This window comes from Lissotriton vulgaris, chromosome 1_1, assembly GCF_964263255.1.
Source record: "Lissotriton vulgaris chromosome 1_1, aLisVul1.2, whole genome shotgun sequence".
Taxonomy (NCBI): Eukaryota; Metazoa; Chordata; class Amphibia; order Caudata; family Salamandridae; genus Lissotriton; species Lissotriton vulgaris.
In genome coordinates, this window is record NC_141685.1 from 1,095,864,440 (window position 1) to 1,095,881,425 (window position 16,986).

The window sequence follows — 16,986 nt, forward strand, 5'->3', positions numbered from 1 at the left end:
TTGCAGACCTACTCCCCTTCTAGGGTCTCAGCAGGTACTCCCCTCCTCCAAAGACCACCACCAGGGGCTGATACTCTAACTTGCTGACTGTGCTTTTCACTGGTGCTGAGAGAGGGACTCGAGGCCTGAAATCCCTCCACTTTATTGAGAGTTAGTGGCCATGCCCTTGAGGGGATAGTTCACGGGAAAAGCTTCCGCCTGGAACTACAAGTCCCAGAACCCCAGTGAGCCTGCACCGGTAGCCACTCAATAATCAAGAAGCGCTACAAAATGCCACTGCAGTGCCACAGCGCGGGACGCTCCCGGGCAAAGCCCGGGCCAAGGGCAGGCCCGTCCACGCCTGTGGGATCCCCGAGGAGGCTGACCTAAGACTCCCATCTTTCTTCAAACATCCTGTGCTGTAATGATACGTCAACTGTTGCAGCTACTAACAATGTCCGTGTACTCCAGCAATGGAATGTCAGGTACTGTTCACTTGCGCCCCACGAAAGTATGTGAAGATATACAGGAGTCTCCTTGAGGGGTTCTTTTCTAACCAACATTGAGAGACGCTGACGCACAAGTTACTTACCTTCGGTAACGATCTATCTGTAAGAAACAGTAGTTAGTATTAGATTCCTTACCTTAGAATATCCCCAGGCATCAGACTGGATCCGGAAACGTTTGCGTAGCAGTACCCTTGCGCGTCGGTAGGCGTTGCCTGCGGCTCCGCGTCCATCGTCGGCGTCGTTGGCGCCGGGATGACGTCGCCGGAGTACTTAGACGCCGCCCTCGCGCGCTGACGTCCGTTCTTATATATAGATTTTCCGCGCCAGAAATGCAGAGCCATGATAAAAACCAACACTGGTGCCATGAAACTAGGGCCCTGAAAGGGGATGACTTTAACCCTAGATATCGGTTCGCAGAACGGGGAGGATGGGTGGGGCGGTAAGGAATCTAATATTAACTACTATTTCTTACAGATATATCGTTACCGAAGGTAAGTAACTTGTGCATCTTAAAGAAACAGGTTAGTATTAGATTCCTTACTTTAGAATAGATACCCCAGCAATACCAACCCTGGTGGTGGGTCTGCAAACCAATGATCACACCAGAAAGTCCTGGAGAACGGAACGGCCAAAAAAGCCATCTCTCCGGACTTGGCTGTCCAGGCTGTAGTGACTTGCAAACGTGTGCAGCGAGGCCCACGTAGCTGCCTGACAGATGTCCTGCAAGGGGACTCCCCGACCCAGGGCAGTAGAAGCCACCGTGGCCGGAGTGGAATGGGCCCTCAGCCCAACAGGAGGCTCCTTTTTAGCCAAAGAGTAGCATACCTTGATGCACAACACGACTCACCGAGAGATGGTCCGCTTGTGCACTGCCCGACCTTTCCTAGTCCCCACGTGACCAACAAAGAGTTGGTCATCCACCCGGAACTGGCGTGTGCGATCCAAATAGAATGAGAGCACACTTTTTGGGTCCAGACGGTGGAGCCTCTCTTCCTCTTTCGAGGGATAAGGAGGCGGAAAGAAGGTGGGCAAGGTGATGGACTGCCCGATGTGGAAGGCTGTGACTACTTTGGGCAGGAAAGAGGGTCGCGTCCGCAACACAACTTTGTCCGGATGGACAGAAAGGAAGGGAGGTTTAGAGGAAAGAGCCTGGAGCTCACTCACCCTTCTGGCAGAGGTGATGGCAACCAGGAATGCAGTCTTCAGAGTAAGGAGACGTAGAGGACAGTTTGAAGTGGCTCGAAAGGAACACACATCAGATAGGTCAGAACAAGGTTCAAGTCCCACTGAGGCATCACGAAAGGAACAGGAGGAAACATATGAGTGATGCCCTTCAAAAACCTATTTACAACTGGGGAATTGAACAAAGAGGGCTGATCAGGGAGCCGGAAGAAGGCGGAAATAGCAGAGAGGTAGCCCTTGACAGTGCCCAGAGCAGAGCCCTGCTGGGCAAGAGAGAGAAGGAAGAGGGGAACCTCTGAAAGAGGGGCAGAAAGGAGATCCACAGCCTTTGCTGTGCACCATGCCACAAATTTGTTCCACCTGCAGGCGTATACCGATTTTGTGGAGGGGCGCCTGGCTGCCAGAATCACATTACAGACTTCAGGAGGCAAGTCAAATGGCCTCAACTGCTGCCGCTCAATCTCCACACATGTAAGTGGAGACTGGACAGGTTCGGGTGGAGGACCGTCCCCTGCGGCTGCGACAGAAAGTCCTCCTGAAGAGGCAGACGAATCGGGGGATCGACAGACATGCTGACTAGCTCGGGATACCAGTATCTTCGTGCCCAGTCCGGAGCCACAAGGATAACTTGGGCCAGGTCTCGTCTGATCTTCTTCAGCACTCTGGGCAGAAGTGGTATAGGCGGAACGGCGTACAACAGACCGCAGCTCCACTCACGACGAAAAGCATCTCCGAGCGAGTGCCGCCTTGGAAATTCCAACGTGCAGAACTGATTACGCACATTCTCTTCTGTGGAGAATAGATCTAGCCAAGGCTCTCCCCACTGCTGAAAGAGGCCTTGCGCCACGTCCGAGTTCAGACTCCATTCGTGATCCATCATGCACCAACGGCTGAGTTCGTCCGCCCTGGCGTTCAGGGAACCTGCCAGGTGTTGAACCATCAGGGTCACGCCCTCATGTTCCAGCCACTGCCAGAGGCGCAGAGCCTCCTGGCATAGGGTCCACGACCCCACCCCGCCCTGTTTGTTGAGTAGCACATGGCGGTGGTGTCGTCCGTGAACACCTGCACCACACTCCCCCGGACAGAGGGGGGGAATGCCTTCAGTGCAAGCCTGATCTCCTGCAGCTCCAGAAGGTTGATGTGGAGCCGGGACTCCGCCGGAGACCAGAGGCCTCTTATCTTCGCCTCTGCCATGAGGCCCCACCAGCCCTGGAGGGACGCGTCCGTCACAACTACGTGCTTCGGTTGGGGTAAGGAGAGGGATCTGCCGCTGACACAATCGCGGTCCGTGAGCCACCACTGCAACTGTCTTGCAGTGCCCTCCGAGATCAAGACATGGTCGGACAAGTTGCCCTGATGCTGGGCCCACGGAAACCTCAGGTCCCACTGCAGAGCCCGCATCCGCCACCTGGCATTGTGCACCAGAAGGTTGCAGGAGACCATCAGCCCCAGAAGCTGCAGCGTCAACCTGACTCGGGATAAGGGCTGAAAGATCGGAATCAGACCCCGAATATCTCGAACCCGCTGTTTGGGAGGATAAACCCTGTTAGACCTGACATCATTGGCTTGAGTCTCTCCTCCATTTTTTTCTGTTTGCCTCCACTGTTTACGATGTTTTTGCTGGTATACTGCTTTGGGCACTGTGCCACTGCTGATCAGTGCCACAGTGCAAGTGCTCCCTATGTTAAATTGCTGTATTGATTGAATTCCATGTTTGGCTTATTTGGTTTACTGTCAGTCCCTAGTCTAGTGCACCAGGAGTGCCAGGGCTTGTAAAAACAAATGCTGCTCGGGGGCCTGCAGCACATGTTGTGCCACCCACAAGAGCGGCCTAGTAAAAGTATGTCTACAGGTCTGCCATTGCTAGACCTACGTGCAGTCTGGTACTGTCACGCTGACTGCGCAAGTACACCTACTTGCCAGTCCCCAAACCTTCCCTTAACTTCATGTTAGTCACCCCTATGGTAGGCCTGAGGGCAGGGTGCATTGTAAGCATAAGGTAGGACAAGCCTGACCAGGTTGGCATGTCCTAATAGTGAATTACAGCCATATTCGTTTTTCACTATTGTAAGGTAACCTGCTCTCCATTAGTTAGAATGGGCTGCCTGGGTTATTAATGCTATAATCCTAGCTGGCTCGGGGAGCATGGTGCAATGTCGAGTTTGGTATCCCTGAACTCGGGGTTTAATTACGCATCCGTTGGTGTGGATGGTTTTTGGACTCTGGGTTTGAAAATAGCACTTTTAGAAAGTGGCTATTTTCTTGTCTAACTATTTCTGGTTTCTGCTGGTTTGGTGTGTGTGTGTGACAGGAGCTGGGTGGCTCCAGAGATCTGCTGAGTCAGTGTGGGATGAGTGGGACATTTGCATTGAGAGTAGGGGGAGAGTAGCTTCTGATAGCCTGCCCTGCCTGATACAATGCTGGCTCCACCTCCTGCCAGGCGACTGATGGCTCTGTGCCTGCCAGGGACGATCCTGGCCCCACCTCCTGCCGGGAGGCTGATAGCTCTGCTCCTGCCAGTGACAATACTGGCTCCACCTCCTACTGGGCGGCTGAGGACTCTGCCCTGCTCAGTGAATAGGCCAGGTGCCTCTGCCTGGCTACACCCACAACAGACCCAGGATGTTGGGAAATTCCCCTGCATGGACAAAGGGATCAAAGCCAAAAAGAAAAAACCCTGAAACCAAGGACAAGAAGCCTGCTGATCCAAGGACTTGCCTACCCCTTCTGCCAGTGTGCTGTTTGCTGGGGGGAATCCTGCATTGCTTCTTTATTTTTGCCAAGGAACCAGGAGAGAGGAACTGTGTGTGTACTCTCACGCTTTGCTAAGAAAATCTCCAAGGACTGGAAGAGTGCCAGTCTCCTGCTGAAGTCACAGGGCTAAAGGACTTCATTTGCTAAAAGTGCTTGTTGCTGGAACTTGTGAATCCAGCACCTCTGAAAGAAACCAGCAATCTCGACGCCGACGGACGCTGCCGAATCCAGCTCGACATCGTGAGTAACGGCTCCAGTGTCCCGCTTCCTCGCCGCCGGCCGCCGGGCCCGATCGACGCCAGCAGCAACGCCAGTGAGTAGCGAGTTCGGCTCCAGCTCCAAGTGACCCCGTGTCTGCACCGCTGCTGATCGCATCGACTTCGAGCCCTCTCGACGCCGTGAGTGCTGCTCACTCTTGCAACATCATCGACATCGACGACGACGCCGTATCCTGCTTCGCCTCGTGAGCGCTGCTCCTGCCCGACATCGATCGACGCCGCTGCATGTCGCCCAGACTCCGAGGTCGGATCGACGCCGAAGACGCGACGCTGGACATCTCGACGCCGCTGATCATTGTGTGCTTCGCTTTTCCAAGGTACTGTGTTGTGGGGGTCCGTCTGACTCCGAGCTCGACGTAGCGCTCCTCGCGGTCGACACCGAACCCTTTGGATTAACTTTGCCTCGACGTCGTGTGACTCCCGTGTGGGTTACATTGTTGCCAAGAACTGTGTTTTAAAGAAGTAGAGTTGCTTTTGATACTAAAGACTTTGTGCTAAGAAGAAACTACATTTGAACTATTATTTTTCCTTCCAAGATTATTTATTAAGACTGTGGTATATTTTTGTCGTTATTTGGTCTTGTGCTAAGCCTTATATAAAAATCCTTATTTTTATAATACTACTGTGTCGTGTCCATTTGTAGTGTATTCACTTTATTACTGTATGTGGTCATAAATGCTTAACCAACAGCCTCTGAGATAAGCCTGTCTGCTCTGCCAAGCTACCAAGGGGGTGAGCAGGGGTTATCTAAGTGTGTGGTCCCCTTGCCCTGACTAGAAAAGGTGTGTCCCTATTTGTCAGAAGTACATACCTCTGCCAACTAGAGACAGCCGGTTCTAACAAACCCGAACCTGCGCCGAGTCTAGAACTGCTCCGATGAAGAGGAGCTTCTGAGAGGGACACAGGTGTGACTTCGGCACATTGACGGAAACCCCAGCAGGTGCAGGAGGTCAGCCGTAGTCTGGAGATGGCTGACGACTGTCTGGGGTGAGCCCGCCTTCAACAACCAGTCGTCGAGGTAGGGGAAGACTGAAACCCCTAACCTGCACAGATGAGCTGCAACCACTGCCATCACTTTCGTGAACACCTGTGGGGCGCTGGTAAGGCCGAAGGGGATCACGGTAAACTGAAAGTGCTCGTGGCCTACTGTGAACCGCAGGTAACGCCGGTGGGCCGGCAGGACGGGGATGTGAAAATATGGGTCCTGCAAGTCCAACGCTACCATCCAGTCTCCAGGGTCCAGGGCAGCTAAGACCTGAGCCAAAGTTAGCATCTTGAACTTCTCATTCCGGAGGAAGCCGTTGATGTTCCGCAGGTCCAAAATAGGGCGTAGGCCCCCTTTGCCCTTCTTGGGAACCAGAAAGTAGTGGGAGTAACAACCACACCCTACTTCTGGCCCAGGAACGCGCTCAATGGCCCCCTTGGCCAATAGGGCAGTAACTTTCTCTCGCAGAAGACTCACGTGATCCCCCGACACGCGGTGGTACTGCGGTGACATGGCTGGAGGGGTTTCCTCGAAGGGGAGGGAGTAGCCCCTTTGGACGATTTGCAGCACCCACCTGTCCGATGTGACAGTTTGCCAGTGGAGGAGGTGATGGCGAACCCTGCCCCCCCACTGGCGTCACATGGGCCTGAAAGCTCGGACTAGGAGGGTTTTAAGGCGGATGCTGCAGGGGTAGGTGTGGACTGACCTCGCCGTTGTCCCCCACGGCGGTTACCAGGTCCGCCACCGCGCTGGATGTTAGTCTGTGGCCCGTGGCTGGCAGTACGTGTTGGGGCGCCCCTTCCTTGGCCGCGAAAGGCAGCAGGTTGCTGGCGTGGGGTCGACAGGCCCAAGGACTTGGCCGTAGCCCTGGAGTCCTTAAAGCGCTCAAGCGCACTGTCTGCCTTGTCGCCAAAGAGGCGACGGCCATCAAACGGCATGTCCACAAGGGTGTTTTGGACATCAGCCGAAAAGTAGGTGGACCTCAGCCAGGCGTGGTGACGAATCGCCACCGTCGTTGCCATTGCTCTGCCCAACGAGTCCGTGGTATCCAGCCCACACCGGATGGTATACCGTGCCGCATCTCGACCCTCCACAAGGACTTTGGTGAGTTTAGTCTGGACCCCCTCCGGACATTGTGGCAGCACGTCCGCGACCGTGTCCCACAGAGAGTGGGTGTAATGGCCCAAGAGGCACGCAGTGTTGACTGACCGCAACCCCAAACTAAGTGAGGAGAACATCTTTTTACCATACTGTTCGTACCTCTTGGATTCCCGATCGGAGGGAGCCGTCGGGAATGCGGTCTGGGAGTTAGAAGCCTGGTGACCAGGCTCTCGGGGGTGGGGTGGGTGGACAGGAAGCAAGGGTCGCCCGGAGCCGGGCGGAGGCGCCTGTCCACGTTCCTATCTACAGGCAGACCTGTAGCGGGCTTGGACCAAGTGCCCAGAAGAACGTCTGACAAGGCCTCGTTAAACGGCAGCAGAGGCTCAGCCGAGCTTGCCTGCGGTTTAAGGACTTCAGTGAAGAGGTTAGTCTTCACGGCCGCGACGGGGAGCTGAAGGCTAAAGGCCTTGGCAGCCCGCGTCAGCACCACACTATAGGCAGCCCCCTCCTCCGTAGCCACAGTAGGAGGGGAGACAAAACCAGTGTCTGGCGAAGTGTCCAGACCACTGGCCTCCCCTAGCTCACCTGCCCAGTCCTGAGAAGACTGGCACTCACGTGCCAGTGGGTCCTTGGACCCCTCCTAATCCTCCTCGCCACCCATTTCCTGATACTCAGGGTCAAAGGATGGGGCCAGGTCGTAGAAGTAAAAATCTCCTAGCGGCGTCAAATACGGCGCCGTACTGGGGCCGAAGCACCCGACGGCGCCGGGGCCGAAGCACCCGGCCCACTTGGGGACCCAGTCGGGCCGCTTGGCCCGGAGGCTCCGCGGAACCTGACGGAGGAGTGAGCGACCTCATGGCCATGAGGAAGGCCTCGATCTCCTCCGGCGTCGCGTTCTGCCTAGGGACTGGCGGGTATGGAGCAGGCCGCGATGCCTGCAGCTCCGGCGGAGCCGCCCGAACCCCCGGCCATGTCGCGCGAGCGTCGGGGGGAGTCAGAAGAGTGATGTCGCCTCTTCGACTTCTTGTGCCTCTTACCTGAGGACTTCGAGCCCGAAGACTGATGACGACTCCCGGAACTTTGGTGACTCGGGCCCCGCGACTGGTCCCTCGACCTCCTTCCGGACCGGGACCTCGAGCGGCGCGGGGCTGACTGCCGGAGCTCGAGTCGCTTGCGGGACCGCTCCCATCTAGCTTTGGACGTCAGAGCCCGGCAGTCGGAGCAGGACTTGTTGTCGTGGTCGGGGCCCAGACAATGAAAGCACCGGCGATGGGGGTCGGTAACCGACATCAGTTGACTGCAATCGACGCAGGTTTTCAACCCGGGCATCCCTACCGACACCGTCGGAGTCGAGTGTCTTCGAAAGATGATCAAAAATGATCGAAAAAGTTAGTGAAAAATTGACTAAGGGTACTACTTTTTCCGGATCAGCGCTTGCTGGCGCGGAAATAAGAAGAACTGAAGTCAGCGCGCGAGGGCGGCGTCTAAGTATTCCGGTGACACCTACCGACGCGCAAAGGTACTGCTACGCAAAAGTTTCCGGATCCAGTATGACGCCTGGGGATATTCTAAGGTAAGGAATCTAATACTAACCTGTTTCTTTCAGATTACACATGCTACAGTGGCGGCCCCACTTATAGACAGAGGTCCTGAATAGCACTAGCTTCTGATTTTGGTTTTATATGTTTTGAGATTTAAACGGAACTCCTAATCGCTTCCCTTGTTTAGCTCATACGATAAGACTGAGTATTTTGGGCTAGCGAATGAAACTAAAACCTATTGGGGAAACGAAAGGTAGCAGAAGTGCCCCAGGGGAAAACTGCAAAGATAATGCGAAGTGCAGGAGATAATTGTTCAATGGCAGAAATAGAAGATCTAACAGAGGAGGTTGAATGCATGCTGGGGGACAAGGTACAACATGCTAAAGCACAGAAGGAGAAAATAAAAAAACCTCCTATTACACCACAAATGGAAGGATGAAACAAAAGGGGAAATTGGGCGATAAACTAGCAGAAACTGGCAAGACAGGGAATCACGAATCTACATCCCAGGTAGTAGAACCAGTTGATGCAAATGACATAGCAATGAGACAGGCACATGAGCACTTGGTAAAAGAAACTCACCTTGATGTAGATAAGGGTGAAGAGCAGAAGAGGCTGGCCAGTGCAGTTATTTGCACAACTAGTTTTGCACCGCTGTTAAATGAAGAACCAGCCCCAAACACTAGCAAAATCTGGACGTTTCCAAACGTTTAGATAAACCACCCACAACACCCAGGGGAGCCCAAATAGAAGTAAAGCCAATACAATCATCAGGAACTAAATACAATAGATGCAGTGGCAGTAAAGTAAAAATACTCTTAGCAAAAATAAAGGAATTAACCAATGAAGTGCTGGGCTTAAAAGAGTCAATAAAAACACTGACTACAAGTGAACGATTATAAAGGCACAACATCAAAAAGTAGCAGAGATGCCTAGGCCATTAAAGTACCCAACCCCTATGCCTCAACCTGTGCAAGTGAGAATAGAATTGATTGCTACACAAACACCATGATACCAACACAAGAACCAAATATAATGAAGGGGAAATATTAAAAAGACCCAGAGACCACAGAATCTACCTACTCACCTAGCAAATGTCCCAAAGTTAAACAAATGGGGCAGAGGGGGAAAGCTTTGAAAAATAAGGTTACCCATTGAATCAGGCATCCCCGACGATGCTTGTCGGTAGAAGGTTAAAAATAGTGGGAGCTGAACGCCTGCAAGATGGGGAGAACGGTTCTGAGACCATCGCCCTTATAGTCATGGACAAAATCATTGTGGATGCATTAATTGCCATGGACCTAAGAACAGAATCATTGTCAAAATCAATACGTTTTAAGCTTGTTAAGCTGTGCTCTGGTTGACCATAAAACATGCAAAACCATTATGCAATAGATTGACTAACAACATATAGGATAGTTGGACAAAAAAGTACAAACCAAACTCCAGAAGATGGTCAGGACATGGAGACAGCACAAGCAGAACATTTAAACAGGGCAGCACACCAAGAAACCCAAGTAGACAAAAGCAGGGAGGAAAATAATTTTGCAAATGTGGAGATAAGGCGGGAGGAATGCCTGAATATTTCCAACATTTCTAGGACAATGGGCAAGGAGATTGTAGCAATTACCTAATGGAATGTAGCAGGGCTAAAAAGTAGGCTATTATATCCTGATTGGCACAAATACATAGAGCTGTCCTATCTCTGCCTCTTCCAGGAGACATGGCTGCTAGACCCACCCTATAAACAAGGGTATAACACCTTTTACAAAAATGCAATTCCCTCACAGAATGGTAGACCATTAGGAGGCTTGGTGATATGGACAAAAATTGCACCCGAGACATTCTGACATCTATTACATTGGTTAATTAGACATGCTTGGAATCAAAAGAACTATGAGCAATAATAAAACTGCTACATGTGTTCAATATCTACATACAACCGAGTGATCCAATATTGAATCAGATAATAAAATCACTAGACACCATTCTTGAACGAATAGATCCCAGTGATACAATTATTGTACAAGTAGATTTTAATTGTACTTACGAGGCCCTCATAGGTCTGGGTTTGATCTTTGAGGAGGAGGATATGGCAAGAGGTGTCCTCGAATTAGATGCAGGTAACCATGTACTATTGGAGCCATGAAAATAGCCTCTTTAACAACATAGCATGGTTTAGGGGCATACAATAAATGAAAGGATCAAGGAGGGTAATGAAAGGGATACCCTTTTGTATACAGTCAGAATGGGCAATGCTTGCACAAGTATTGATGACATATTGCATAGCACAATAACATGGTACAAAATTCAGAATAGACAGGGAAAGAGAAGATAGCGACCATTATCCCTTATGCATATAGTGGACAGGCCGTGATATTAAAGCACTAAAAATGTATCCAGATCCTTTGCTGAATCAACCTATGATAGGAAACAACTGTAATGGCCCTGCATTGTGAATGACCTATAGATCATGACTAACATCCACAACATCTTTTCAGAGGGGCTTGAGAAATTCCAAAAGAGCAATTGCTCAAGAGTCCTGTCCATTGATACTCGCCCAACTTTTATTTCGGAATTAACACCATTATTAACAAAACCATCTGTTAGCAAAGAAGCCAAGGAGTGAGGAGGGAGGACCTATGTAATCCATGGTAAACAACTAATTGCAAAGAAGCTAAGCAGTCCTTACGCCATAGCCTCAAGAGCTGGAACGCATCTCTGGTAAGGGAGGCTAAGTCAAATGATAAAAAAAACATTGGTTAATGCACAAATAATCTGGTAAGACACGAATTGGTGTGACTTACTCCAAGCAGCCAAAATTGATTGGACTCTGCATTATTCTGGAAAATAATTGCACATGGACCCCATCTGGACCCTGATATCCTGGTTCGGCACTTTACTAACCTTGACTCTTCTCCTAAGCACTTTGAGCAAAGGTTCCTGAGAAGCTTGAAAAATAAAAGCAAGGAACAATTACTGCACCTTAGTCTAGCAGAAACAGAGCGGGCCATTGATGCTATAAAATCCTGGAAAGCTTCCGGATCGGACAGACTCCTGGGACCTTCTGAAACATGAAAAAGATGTGTGGGTACCCTATGTACACCCGATAAGCAATACAGTTGTATTAGGGGCACCAGTCCCCTCAACATGGAATGGGGCTGAAATAGTACAGATCCACAAAAAAGGTACCAACTGTGAACCAAGCCGGTAAGTCTTATAGGAGTGATGCAAAAAACTTACGCTCACCAAATCTTGACTAGATTAAACAAGTAGTTCACTGATAACTATATATTTATACCTTTTCAAGCAGGGATTAGGACCCGCACCAGCACTATTGACCAGGTGTTTAGGCTAATGTGTATTTTATGGACGTATATATCAGAGACGGCTTTAGCGCTGGTGGCGCCCGTTGCGACAATCATTTATGGTGCCCCACATCCCATGACCACTTCCTTGGATTCTTTCACTACCACAGGGCGAAAGTGCCCCACATCTCTCCAATAATAAGTTATTCGTAAACACAGCGCCCCCCCCGCCCCCCCAGGACAGGCCCAGTGCGACCGCACCCGTTGCACTGCCCTAAAGCCGGACCTGGTATATAAAAATAAAGGGAGGACATGCATTCATAGACCTTAAGGCGGCATTTGATTATGTCCCGAGAGAACTTTTATGGGCAACACTAAAGAGTCAAGGTGTCCCAGATGAAATCCTGACTGAGATAATTTGGCTTCACCAAAACAATTTAGCTAGAGTTTGCTGGGGGGAACAAGGTGACCTTACACAACAAATATCAATTTGGAGAGGAGTTGAACAGGGGTGCGTGCTGGCGTGAACCCTGTTCTCCCTTTATAGTGCTGCTGTTGTTGATCACCTAAAGCAATGCAGTCATGATTCATCAAAGCTCTGCGGTATCCCGGTTCCTGCCTTGCTTTTCACGGACGACACCATCTTGATTTCACAGACACCAACGGGACTCCAAAATTCACTCAATAGCTTCAATGCCTACTGCACAAAAAAGGACTAGAAATAAATGTAAGTAAGACCAGATATAAGACAGTGAAACCTCATAGGTCTTTTAGGAAAAATATCACAGTGGGAGAGCAAGAATTGGAGCATGTAGCCAATTTTAAATATCTGGGTGTAATATTAGATTCTAGATTATCATGGGTAGCCCAAATAACCCACATAAAGAAGGTCATCATACAAGGCATGAGGACAATACTGAAAAAGTACAATAACACTAGTACCAAGGTCTTAACACCAGCCCTGGATGTTTATAGACATAAGGCCCAGGCAGCTGCATTATACGGGGCCGAATTATGGGGCACAGAAAAAGTAAAACTGCTCGCATCTACAGAAAACAAGTTCCTGCAGCGATCACTACGGCTCCCAGTAGGGGCACCATTGACACCAATGTACTTTGATTTAAATTGTAAATGGAAAGAACATATAGCAGCATTAGGGCCTATCCTCTATTGGATTAGAGTATGGACAACAGAGGAATTGGGTCACTATAGAGAAGGCCTTAAATAGATCTTAGAATTAAACGAAATACAAATTTCCCTTGGCTGCTACATGTCAAAACATGGCTTGTTAGACTTGGCCTACCTTTATATAGGACTGAGCCATGAACATTATCAGTTAACTCAAAGGAACATCTTAAGTCAATTTACTGGGAGCATGTTGCAAACAGCTATCACTGTAACCCAAATTCAGGCCGATTGCCATCACAATTTCATACCATTAAGCCAAACCCTGCTTTTGAGGGTTTTCTAGTTGGGAACCAAACCCACTTGGCGAAGATACTGTATTAAAAAAGTTCTGCTATGAAATTCTCCAAATAAAAACGTATACTTCCAAATTGGAGACAGGTGATATGCCAGAGAATGAACTTTATACTTTATGCACTCTAGGCCATCCAGAAAATATTGCACACATCATGTTCTTCTGTAGTGCCTACAATAAGAAAAGGTCTAAATGGACTTGTTCACTCTGTAGGAATTTGGGCTTCAGGAGATTTGAAGATGCTCGAAGAGTATTTATATCACCTCATACTATTTTCATTATTAGTAGATATTTACCTGCAGTCAGATTTATATGTAAAAAGATAGGCCTGAAATTTTAATAGATTAAAACTGCTTGTGAACTGTTTTTATAAAACTACACTGTTCGGCCAAGTAGAATGTTTTAGAATCTTTTAATCGATTATTTAAACATAATAGTTTGGTAGAAAAAGATTTTATATGTCTTCATATAGTTTGACGTGTGTTAAAATACAAATCCCCCGAGATCATTGTGGTAAATATAAAAAACTCGATCGCTTTATTGTGAGATTCCCCATTATACATATAATTGGTCATTTTAATCTGCTGGGGAGAATATGTGCGGTTACAACGCGGTCGTTAGACCGCGGTACGTTACATCGCAGTTATTACAATGTCAGTCGTTACAACGACTAGCGCTGGACTTAGTATGATTTACTATTCCAACTCCAGCCTATGTAACAGTAGGGAAGGTGTTGGAATAGTAGATCATACTATTCCTTAGTGTATAGCGCCATCCAGCACAAGTCGTTGTAACGACTTGCGCTGTAATGACAGCAATATAAACATACTGCGCTGTAACAACCGCATTATAAAGGTCGTTCGCTGCTGGCGAATATGTGCACTAAAGATAAGGTGTAAACTATTTGCAGAATTATTCCTTTACTTTTTAAAGTAATATTGCACAGGACAAACGTTGGAAATGTCTGTATGCACAAAACACATTTTGCACTAATAACAATATGACATTTCTTTTTGTTTTACTGTGACTTTTATGGCCCATGGCCGAAATAAAGTTATACAATACAATACCACGAGGTCCCTAAGAAGCTCTCCAAGAAGAACACAATCATCTTCTGCAAGGAGATCCTGATCCAGAATGCCTCTCAGGCGAACACCGTCTAGATCTCGCTGCTCTCATTCATCTAGATCTCAGAGATGCTGCCATAGATCTCACTCATGGTCCACAGACACCTTTCATTCCTCTGTACGAGAATAATCTCCAATGCTAACAGCTACCCCTCCAGTAAGGATCTTACCGGTGGAAAACATCATCACCTTTATTAAGGTCCTAATCAGAGGGGCCACGAAATTAAATATTGAGGTGCCTGCTCAAGCCCATCGGCTTCTATGATATTTGAAACATTACATCACAGTATCTCATCCAGGCTGATGCTTTTGCTGGTCCCTGGTGTGTTGTACATTCCTAATGCCAGCTTCGATAGGGTCTGCACCTTCACGCATTACAACAGCATAAGGCACCAGATCAGGACCCTCTCTTTCTTAGAACTGATCCACCACCTGATTCTGTTATAGTAGCAGTGGCTAGGAAAGCACAACCAGGGACATCTTCATCTATAGTGCCCCACGATATGGACAGTATGCATATTAGCTCGCTCAGAAAGAAAATGTGCAAAACCTCTTACATGAAGGTCGCCAGTGCGGAGCGCTATGGAACTGCCTGTCCAGGTTTACTGAAAAACTGCCAAAGGAGGATCAGCAGGATTCTCAGGAGATTCTCCAGGAGGGTCGCTTAGTGGCAAACCAAGTAATCATCGCAGCAGCTGATGCGTTGGACTTAGCAACCCGCAGCTACTCAAACGGAATCTGTGCAAGGCATTCCTCCTCGCTATGACTTATCTGGCTGAAATCTGAGGCTCATCACACAATTTTAAATCTACTTTTCCGTGGCAACTCATTGTTCGGTACTCATGCAGACGATGAAATGGTGAAGATGAAATCCAAGCTAGATACCCTCAAAGCAGTCGGTCTGGAGATGCACAAGGACTTCCGTTGCAAGTTCAGCTCCAATGATCGTCGCCATTACCAGCAGAGGGTTCAAGCCCCTCACTGGACAACTCAGTAGCAACACCAGGCCAGGTTATCCTACTGTCTGCGCCAGCCGGTCCGAGGAAGAGGAGCTCTCCGTCCATCAGCCTACGCTGCTAAAAGACTAGCAAAACAATAAGCGTCTCCTTCCCCTTTCTCAGTTTTCTAATTCGGTAGCGGGAGTGTTGTCACACACCTGGAGGCCTGGCAGAGAGTAACAAAAGACAAATTGGTGCTCAATAGTGTACAGATTGGTGAATCCATCGGGTTCAAATCTCTTCCTCCTGCTGTTCTATCTTGGTGAACTTCCGGTCATCAACAAGACTTGCTGCAAGCAGAAGTAGCCATTCTGCTACAAAAAGAAGCCATTGAAAAGGTCACAGTTTCTCAACAAGACCAAGGAATATACTCATGTTATTTCCTAGTTCAAAAAAGGGTCCAAATAAGGAGTACAAACCCATTCTAGACTTAAGACTCGTAAACAAGTTCAGCCGCAAGTAGAAATTCAGGATGCTTGCCCTTCACCAGATCTACCCCCATCTCTATCAGAGGGACTGTCAGATTATTTCATATTGAGTCCATATCGAAGAGATGAATGTGATTCTTTCTTAAGCGCTTTTATTTTTCTTTATATTTAAGCCACAGCCGACGCCTTTCGTTCTGCGAACAGAACTTCTTCAGGGCTGTAAGGTGATGTACAAACTCAATTGGTATCCTATTTCATTATTTCACTTAAGTTGTTTAACATGAATTCACAATAGTCCATATTTTTATTTCATGAAATATATCTTTATTCACATTAAATCCAAGTGTACAGCCAGCCCACATGCTGTTTCCTGAAACACACCCTAGTCCTCAGAGCTTAAATGCTGTTAATGACATCAATTCATTTGAATAACTCTGGAGAGCTCATATAAACCACAACATTATTCAAGTTGCCCCATAATGATATCAGCCACATAACTCACACTGCCACTTCCTCTGATGGGTGCCTGATGGGTGCCTAAAGTGCACACACCAACCAAATGTCACCACCATAGCATATGATACTAACACAGACTGGATTTACCCCCACAAACTTGAGCAAGCAATAAAGCTGCGTCACTGGGTCTGTTGCTGAGAAATGTTCCTAAGCTGCAATTTCTGGCATTGTGCTCTACCCTTGGCTGTACATAATTAATTTCGTTTCGTCAACAGCCTTTCTCAATGCCATTCACATGTTCATATTTTCATGGCCACAATGTAAACACCCTGCCCTCCTTCCCATTGGACAGATGGAGTCTGGTGACAGAAGGCGGACTCGAACCTCCTTTATTTACATAGTATGTCAGCCATTGTTAAATATGTATTTTAAGTATTCTCTCAGTGAGGGTGGCTGCACGCTCTTAAATGCATATAATTCTGTCTCTTTAGTAGAAAGGAGTCGTGCAGCCATACTATTTAAAGTACATTCTCCCACCAATTGTGGCTCATAAAATTATGTCAGTTCCTCGCTCTGTCGTGCTCCGGCTCTTCCCAGGTAGGTGGCCGCAGGTACTGGTTTAGTAACCAAAAATCCTTACATTTGGTAATGACAACTTCGTTCAACAGGCTCCAATATCCTTAGAGTCGGCGGCGGTTCAGGCAATCCCATCATACTTTCCACCAAATTGCCACTCTGTATGGCCGAACTGCTTGCTGGTGGGTGCTCCCGTTATGGTAGTGGCTCCCATGCAAAACATAAACACCAAACAATTGGTGCCCTCCACTGTGTCTGAACATCATTTATTTCATTTTGGAAGA